We start from the raw sequence: 9,434 nt of genomic DNA, 5'->3' as shown, positions 1-9,434 counted from the left end.
TTGGGATTTTTTTTTGCCAATTGGGACTAAGGCCAAACAAACACCTTTCAGTGATCCTAGATGAGGGATAAAGCAACAAACGTTATTTTTCTTTGACAATCCTTTAAAATTGCTGGGTAATAGCTATATTTTAAATGTTTAGGAGTAAAATTTTGGAAATCAATCTAGCACTGTTTTTTTTCTGTTTTTGTTTTTTTAAAACCCACTGTTTATGTAAGATAGACTCAAGAGTAATGTTTTGTGTTCTTGGACTCCTCCTGCTGGCTGTGCTGTAATAGTTAATTAGCAAATGTGTTTGTGGAGGTTGATGTCATGGATGGAGTTATTACGCGAACAAGGAAGTAAATAAAAAGCAACATTTGTTTCAAACTCCACCAGAAACAAGGAAGGAAAAAAGCTATATGTGAACAGCACTATGGCAGAGGATGAGATTCTTCGGGAGACAACAAGGTTTTATTTTCAGAGCCTTTAAAGAGGTACTAGAAACAAATGAAAGAAGAAAGAAATGTTAATTTATCATTAAAGAAAGTCCCTTTAACCCTGTTGAACTTGTATTCTGGACTGGTTTAGGAGAGGACAGGAAAGGCACACGTATTCTCTTTGAAGAAGGGCCAGGTGCTGAGGTATAGCCACCAAAATTTTGGCAGGAAAATGTCAAAGCAAATCCAAGAAGGCTGGATTTAAACAGAACTGAACAAATCTTTGTGTACACATACCTCTCAGGTGCTTTGCATTACATAGAACACTCTGTTTTATCCTACTTTTCAGATATTTGGCTCTGCACTGCCATCACTTTGCACTGATGTGTATTTTTCAAATGTATATTATGAGCAGCCCTGGCCTGTGCCCTCCTCCCTAGAGCCAAAGCAGCAGTCCGTGATATCATGCCTATAGCTCTTTCCGGTGTCGAGTCCTGTGTAAGGAGGTGGGATAGCTCATCCCATCTTGCCAGCGTGTTTAACAGAAACATTGAGAGAGCAACGGGAGTAGAGAAAACGGAAGGTGCAGGGGGAAGAGAGAAAGAAGGGGAGAGTACTCCTTATAGGGACTACACTCACTCATCTCTGGATAGGGCACATTCTTCTGGGCAGCTGGCTTAAGGCTTTAAGCAAGAGACGTGGGGCAGTTGGAACCTTGTGGAGGTTCCCCAAGAGGGTAAGTCAGTACAGATTGAAGAATGTGCAGTGCCTCCTCCCAGGGAAATATTTTGCACACTCTGAGTGTGGTCTCCTGTAAGCTTTACATGGAACCCCAGAGTAACCCATTTATGCTAACAGGAGCCAAACTTACAGTCTTAGGATTGATGCAACAAACCCATGAACAATAAAGCACAAAAGCTGGCCAGTACACCCAGTATGATTTTATTTAGACTAACCAGGGATAAGAAACTGCAAATAGAAAACTGCAATAAGGATGGCTAAAACAATTTTGTTGAAGGCGAACCAAAATAACCCCCACAATCCAACCCTTCCCCAATTATCCCCAGGGAATTGTTCCCACTTAGGCATAGGTTAACTCCCCAAACATGCTGGCTCCAATTCTGGCCTGTATTCCAGTCCCTTACACCACACTGCTTGAAAGCAGCTAAATCTTCTCACCCAGGAATTCCTTTAATACCAGGGAGTTCCCTAGGTAGTAGTGTTGCCTCCTTTGAAAAACAGAAAAGCTGGCCACTAACCTCGTCCTCTCCAAAAAAAAAAAAAAAAAAAAAAGGCCCTAGTGCCGACTACAGATATTTGTTACTAAACCGTTCAGGGGAACTAATTTACACAATAACAACAACATCATCACAATATGTGTATTTTTACATTATTTCTCATTTGTCTTTCCTTATCCTAACGTGGCACAGCAGTCTGGACTCTGGGAGAATGAATTAAATCTTTTTCAGATTAAATCTTTTACCTGGCAAGGCAGAACAAAAACTAGCCAGACCAGTTAAAAACTAGCCAGGTGGCAGCCCTAGTAGCCAGTGTATGGTTAGCATAATGACACTATACCTTGCCCTTTGCAGGCCTCAGAGTAGGGTGTGCCAAACACTTGCTCAGATAGAGAACTGCATTTAGACTATTCTGTCTGCTGGATGATCCCTTGGGGATCCATACAGCCTCTAGGACTACTCTGGTTCACAGCAGGGGCTGGACCAACTCCCAGCGGCACCAGAATCCAAGAGGTGCAAAGGTGCCTTGAATCCTGATCACCCCTCTTGAGAGACGTAGCTCAGAACTGGCCCTACTGTGTGTTAGCTAGGACTACTAAGCATTCTTTCTTCTTTTTTTTTAAAGAAGGTCTTATGAGCACAAATTTGAGGATGGTGGGGCCTGTTGCCATGAGCAAAGGACTGTGGATACTGTCCCCTGTTAAAGTCACATCTCAGTGACCACTGAGGCTCTGTGGAGCCTTCCCAAATTAACTCATTGTCAAACATTATCCAGATCACTCATGGAATCCTTGCTACTGACTAGGGCAGGGACCCTGATAGTTCTCTAACATTTTCCTTGAAGTCCTCACAGAGGGGTAGATAAATTCATTTTGTGTGAGAAGCAAATACTGGAGCTTGTAAGAGATTGGCTTAGCCCCCCATCCTCTATCTGACTTCAATTTCAGAGCTTCCCTTTCCCTTATGATGATGATTATTTATTATTTGATAAAAGTCCCTGGCTTCTGATTTGCTCAAAAGACCAGGTTGCCTTTCTCAGCCTCCTTTAACAACTTTCAGAAGAGGAGGATTCTTATTGCTCTGGCAATTAGACCCAAAATCTACTGCAGTCAGAAAGTTTTGGGGCAGTTTTTGTTCTGCAGTTCCTGATGCAAGTGGGACTATGTTTCCGTGGACACTTTACTCTCTGTAGGGAGAGGCTGGCTGAAAAACTAATGGTAAATCTCTATGTGAGATACATCTATATATTTGGCTTGCTAGACAAGGTTGGGCTGCCTTAAATTTAATGAGAGGAGTGTCAATGGGAAAAGGGATGTGTAGGAACAAGGATGGAGTAACTGGCCATCTTGTTTAGATCTTTACTATATCAATACAAGTAGCTTGTGGTCTGCCTTGAGCTTTAAATTATCAAGGCCCTGCAAAAGTTTCCTGAGCCTCTTGCATACCCATACATTATTTTTGCTCTTTGGATGTGTCTAGTTTTGGAGTCTAAACGCTATCTGGGACAATATACTAGTAACTCTAGTTATTTTCCATCTTCAAAAGTGAAAGTCAATGGGACTTGCAGACGAGCTCAAGAAGAGAAGTCTGTGCATGAAGATGGTGTGGAGAAAGACTGTAGATATTTGTGTGAAACAGTGAACAGGACAGACAATGGCGGCATTGCTTATGGAACAGAGAAGGTGTGACCACATGAAATGAGACAAGGGCAAATCAGTAGGGAGAAGTGGAGTTATGCAGGGCTTTGAGAAGAAGTGGCAGCGGAAGGGGAGCCAGAGGAGAGAGTAGAAGAGGGGAAGACATGGTCAAAACAGGCAAGGAATATGATCTTAGCATTTCATATGGACAGAAGGGAAGGTGACATGGTGTCATGAAGGCCTGTAAGGAAGAGGTTGAAATAATCAAAATGGAAAACCAAGGACCTAACATGAACTTTAGCAGTAGGCTAGAACAAAATGGACAAAGTTAAGACAGTTGAAGAGAAAGAAGTGGCAGAAATTGGATACTACCTCGATAAGTGAGGCAAGGTGCTTCAGACCCTCCAAAGCTTACTCCTGGGCATATCCTAGATCCAAACAAACACTGTTTTAAACAGTTCATAAGGAGCTTGGTCTCTTAAGGACAGGGGAGGTATGAATTTGCTCCAAAATGATATCTTACTGAAGAATCACTTCAGTTCTGGTACAATGTTAGGTGGAATTTCAGCTATAGCTTTGTCTCTTTCTGGATCTGTACTTTCCTCCTCTTGATCAATCGCATTCCCTAAGAAGTGTGGTTGGAGAAATAGATATATTACAATAAACCCATTGAAGTTGAGTCCAGCAGATTCAGCTGCCTTCAGAATTTATGATAATTTAATGTTATGTCCTTCCTGAGACTTTCCATAACTTTCATTCTCTGCTAGTCTTGCCAAATCTCACTCTCTGTCACTTGGAAGATTTCTGGGGCACTTGCGATGCCAAAGAGGAGGAGGTGATAGTAATATTATCTGAATGGCATTATAAACATCTGCTTTGCTTTGGTTCCATTAGCTGATCCAATGAGAATATTATTGCACAAGTTAGCATGGAGATTGTGTCTTCTACTAACTGAAGAATATACCTTTTCCTCTTTATTGCTTCATTGAGCTCTTCAGGTCTGCCCGAGATACAATGTGCCTATTTTTGTTCATAACAGGCTCCTTAGGGAAACATCATTCTGTCAGTCCAGTAATGGGCTCTGTTAGAGCATTCATCTGCATCCTCTCCACGTCTTCCTTCATTTTGGAATGAGTAAGACTGCACCCACTATGCTGAGCTGAGTGCAAAGGGCACCCCTGCCTCCCATCCCTTTAATAAATAAATCCATAGTGATTCTCTAAATAGGCCATTTTCATCAAACAACATCTCAACTTCCATTTTGTATGTAATTGCCCCTTCTCAAGGCTATAGTTTGGTACAGGAAGTTACTTGCAGTGGCTTCATGACAAAGATGTTAAACACACTCCCTGCCTTAGAATTGAGTATAGGCTTTGAATTGACCCAGGCAATTTATTTGTGCCGTTATGCTAATAAGCACTATCCTCGTTTGCTCCTGGTAGCATGCCTCCACTCCTTTCTTGTCGGGTGACTTGCATTTTCACTGACTCAGACTCCCATGTAGATTGTGCCACCTGTTCCAGACTTAGCTGAGACATTAACTATATGTTTCTGAAAGTTCCTTGTTTAAAGTCCCAACTACTAGATGATCCCTTATGGGTTTTTCCTTATTGATACCAAAGTCCTAAAGCTGTGCTTTTCCTTATAAAAAATATAAAGGCCATTTGTTTTCCATGGGCCTCTGCATCCTTTGTTAAAAATATGCTCATTTGTGTCTTATCTTCCCTTTTTGGAATGAAAGGCTCATCAGAGTTTTTAAGAACGATATTGTTATTCTCCTTCTCGCCTTTTATTGAAAGCAAATGACTTATAAATATGCGGAAAGTACTGAATGACCTCTACTTCCCTGCTCTCTGTATTAAGCCTCATTGTGTTTCAAAGTCTCATAAAGTGCTCCTTCCACTTAGGCTGTTCCATAGGTTTATCAAACTTGTGTTTTGCGGAGGGCTAAGGTTTGGCATTCTCTTTCCTCTTTTTAGTGCTGGTTCAGAATGAGACACCTTCTGACCCCATGTTATGTGACACAAGTAAAAAATCACAGAAAAAGTCACTGGCCCCAATTCTTGGATGGGGCTGACCTGCAGGGTGGGCACCTTTTTTGGCATCCTGATTCTGATTTAGTGGGTCCCTGGCATAAGCTGGAGCACCATCAAAGCCATTCGAACCTATGCCCAGCTCCCCTCTGCCTCAAAAGGTTTTTCTGGTCATCAGAAATAACTGCAGCACAGCAGTGATCCAGCCACACCCCCTTTTTAGTGGCCATGCCATCTGTACAGGGACGACTATGATAGCGGTGGCTGAGACCGGCTACCCAGTGATTTACCCCTGTGCAAGATTAATTCTCAGGGGACAGGTCCACTGATTTCATAGACTTTTTGCATTGGTGGAGTGGTGCAAAGGAGCTCAATGGAGAATTGGGCACCATTTCTTCTAATACTGACAAGAAACTTTTAAAGTAAGAAAAACAGTATAAACCTTTCTCTCTAACCAGCTAGAGTTTTTTTTTCTAGATCTCTCCGGCCTGACTTCCTACTCCAGATTTAAAGGAATGGCACACTTCCTCACAGAGTATATGGAAAAAGCTGAAGTTGAGAGTTAAGAAGAGGTTGTGGAAGCTGGGCTAGTGGAGTTGGAAGTTCTAGAGTTAATAACAGATTAGTCTGCTCTGGAGAAGAAAGGCATGGTGTGAGAGAGGGAAGAATGGACAGCACGGGAGTGCATCGAATGATGTAGAAAGGAACGGGATAGAATATGGGAGGCTCTACTGGAGATGAAGAGGTGGTTTGGGAAAATTGTGAAACCCTGGTTTGGGCAACTTGCTCTGGGCTCATGCATCTTAAGCCTCTGAATCCTAACTCTGTATCCATCCCGCGTTACTTAGCAGTTTATAGGGGCAGTGGTGGTGTCCAGAGTCACTGGGGCTCTCTGCAGAGCAGAAGGGCTTTTGTTCAATGCTCTCTTGTCTCTGGGATGATCCCAGCTCCAGGAGCCTCAGTGTGTGCCCTATTGGGTCTGGGGTGATCCCAGCCCAAGTAAACATGGGCTGGCAGATGATAGGGATGAGAAGAAGTGTGGGAGCTGGGGTGGGGCTTGCACTACAGATATATTTCTGAAAGAAACCTCAACAGGTTCATGTCTCTGAAGCTTCCTAAATGAGGGCTCCCAGGCCAGCCCAAGATGCCTCCCCTGACACCATTGCTTGCCTGCCCTGCCTAAGGTGACCTGCTCTCCTTCTTACTCCTGGGATCCAGGAGGTCTTTAATTGAAACCTTCATCCCTCAGCGCTGAGATGGGCACTCCTCTACTGATTGGTGAACCAGTTCTTTCTGCAACGTAGAGAGATTGGAACCTGTTCTGAGCACAAATGTCCTTTTCTGGCAACTTCTGCTTTTCCTCTGTCTGCCTTCAATTGGCCACTCCAGAATAGAGAAGAGAAAGAAGAGAAGAAACAAACTAAGGACATATCCATCATTCTGGGGGAGCAGATCTGAGAATCCGATTCTTATTCTTCTTTTGCAGCTCTATGCAGTCCTCCTGTGAGCAACACACATGTCCCACAGAGAGAGAGAGAGAGAGAGAGAGAGAGAAAGCTAGTTGGTTGTCTAAAGCTCCTTTATAGTCAGTCCCTGTTTCACCTGTCTCTACCTTATACACTTGGCTTTGTCTCAGGAAAACTTAACTGTGGATTTTTCTAGAGTCCCTATCCTGCTGTAAGTCTTTGTTTGGTAGTCTCAACACCTCTGGCCCTTGATTCCTTTGGGGGTCACTTGTCCTCAGTCTCTAAAATGGCACTACTTCATATAGAATTTGTATACTTAAGCCTTATGTCATAGAAATCTTTAGGTAAAATCTATCACACATACTTTAAAAAGAAAAGTATGGCTGGCTCTTCACAAGACTGCTAATAATATTCAGTTGTGATAGGGTTAAAAGGCAACATCCATTTCCCCATTATCTTGCTTAAAAAGTGCCTTTTTTAAAGTCCATATGGCGACTTCCTTTCGACCTGCTTTCCCATCCTCATCTCTTTGTCAGGGCTGTCACTTATAAAGAATCACTTGACTTACAATAACAAGTTCAAAAGAAGACAGAATATAATCAGTTGATCCACGAAGAATTGAAATAAAGAACACCCCCACTGCTCCAGTTATCATTCCCATAGAGATAGTGATATTATTGATGTGATTGCTATGCTAATTTCTATAGAAAAAAACTTGTATTTTGGAATTTGTTCAAAGAGAATTTCAGACACATCAAATTGGAAAATGCAGAGTGAATTCCTAAACTTTTTAGTATAGACATGGGAATTTTTGTAACATTGAATAGCCCTGGACAACTATTCATAAACTTCACTTTTAAAATATCAGTTGGGGAAAATAGCTATTTTTTCCAGTTATTTTAGAAAGTTATTTTACTGCAGTTGTAAGAAAAGTCTTACTGTACCTATAGGATTATTAATACAACCTCTATAACCTAAAGAGCCAGGTTAGCACCAAATAATCCAGAAACGGAGGTTGGGGATTATAAATGATGGGTCCATTTAGGTCCAGTGTTTAGGAAGAGCTAATTAATAAATCCCCTTCCTCTGCAATTCCATAGTCTCTTTGGGAATTGCCACAAACATAAACTTTTTTTTCCCTTGGACTTCTATTTTAACTAGATGGATTCTGCTTGTGATGTTTTGCTTTTTATGTAGCAAACTGATTTAAAATGTATGCCAGTCATCTTCAGGGAACTCATTTCAGTCAAGATGAAACTAGTCTTACCTGAATCAATGTTTTAAGTGTCCCTGTGGCTAGGCATTTTGAATAATCAATCTGTCTCCATCGCTTCTTAATCATGCGCATCACAGTCTGTTTTATTTGTCAACCCTTTCGGATCCTGCCTTTTTTGTTATTAACATGCCCCTAATGTCACATGCACGCCTTTCTTTAAAACAAGCTGCTCATTGGTGTATTTCGATACTTTTTATTACTACTAAATCTTTTTTCCCATAATTACACCACAATCATTATATAATCCCATAACAAAGAGTCTATTGAGGCACCATGCTTTTGTCAACTATGGGACACAGAATCCATAATTGCATTATTCAGCTTCCCCCCTCCCCTTTTGCTTTGTAGGAACATAACCTATTTCACCAGTCACATTTGCACCTTGTTTGCCTGGTTATATATTATTTACTAAATCGTTGCCCTGCGGATAAACCTTGTAAAGTTGGTTTAAAAAAGTTATTTGTTTGATAATTAAGTCCTGAAAACCCATCGTTTAATGATTATTCCGAACCCATAAGGCAGAGAACCTCCATGACGTTTTTCTCTAAGTTTAATTACTGTATGCTAATTTCCTTGCCTACTACGTGATTAATTAAAATCATATTTTCATAATCATTTGGCACTAGTATTGTTTTAGAATTATCATGATCCCCTAAATAGTGTATGTAAATAAAGTCGGCTCTAATGGAAAGAATCAAAATGCAACGCTGAAGACCTTTATGTGTTTGTATGCATGCGATTGGCAACATAACTGGCTTATTTACATTAAATACGCCACAAGGTTACAGTGCAGATCAACGTCACTTTATCGCTGATTACTTCTCTTAAACGCCGGAGCTGTGACTGATGCTCCGGTCCCGGTGTCCACCAAGATTTACCCTGGAGTTTTTAAAAGAAACAGACTTGAAATAGTTTCAGGAGCAGGTAAGAACGACGCTTTAAAAAAAAAATGGTAATCTCTTCGGGCTTGATAAAAAATTGTTTAGCAAAAGGCAGGAATGCAAGTAAAGACAGGCGAGGGGGGTTGATCTATGTCTGAATAACAAGTCTGACAATCAGAATGTGTTCTTAGAGAATAGATAGATTTTAATAAGTGTGTTTACATGAGCTCAAGGTCAAGACCAAGCTGCGCTGTGTTAAATGGTTTCTTAGTTGCTAGACAGAGAGAAAAAATGGACGATCACAGACCATTCTTTGTAGATTATTATATCAAGGGTTCAGCTTTTGGCTCATCAAAGCTAAATGCCGCAAGACCTATCTAGTTGCTGTGAATTATGCCAAGACGACAATGGAGTGCTTTTTTAATGGTACAATGCATTTCACCTACCAGATAGGGGGAGTCCAAGCTGAAAGATGGGAATGTCT

At 41.3% G+C, this 9,434-nt stretch overlaps 1 protein-coding gene across 4 annotated transcripts in view; it reads left to right on the top strand.

The window, feature by feature from the left end:
* The first annotated feature begins 8,898 nt into the window (after positions 1 to 8,898).
* ZNF536 (zinc finger protein 536) overlaps positions 8,899 to 9,434 on the top strand; it is a 421,935-nt gene continuing 421,399 nt past the window's right edge. For all 4 annotated transcript variants that reach the window (XM_050923035.1, XM_050923033.1, XM_050923032.1 and 1 more), the window contains exon 1: positions 8,899 to 8,993. The gene's annotated coding sequence lies outside the window, so the exon portion shown is untranslated. The remainder of the gene's footprint in view (positions 8,994 to 9,434) is intronic.

Source organism: Gopherus flavomarginatus, chromosome 14 (genome assembly GCF_025201925.1).
Source record: "Gopherus flavomarginatus isolate rGopFla2 chromosome 14, rGopFla2.mat.asm, whole genome shotgun sequence".
Taxonomy (NCBI): domain Eukaryota; kingdom Metazoa; phylum Chordata; order Testudines; family Testudinidae; genus Gopherus; species Gopherus flavomarginatus.
This window is presented reverse-complemented; position numbering and strand designations above follow the sequence as displayed.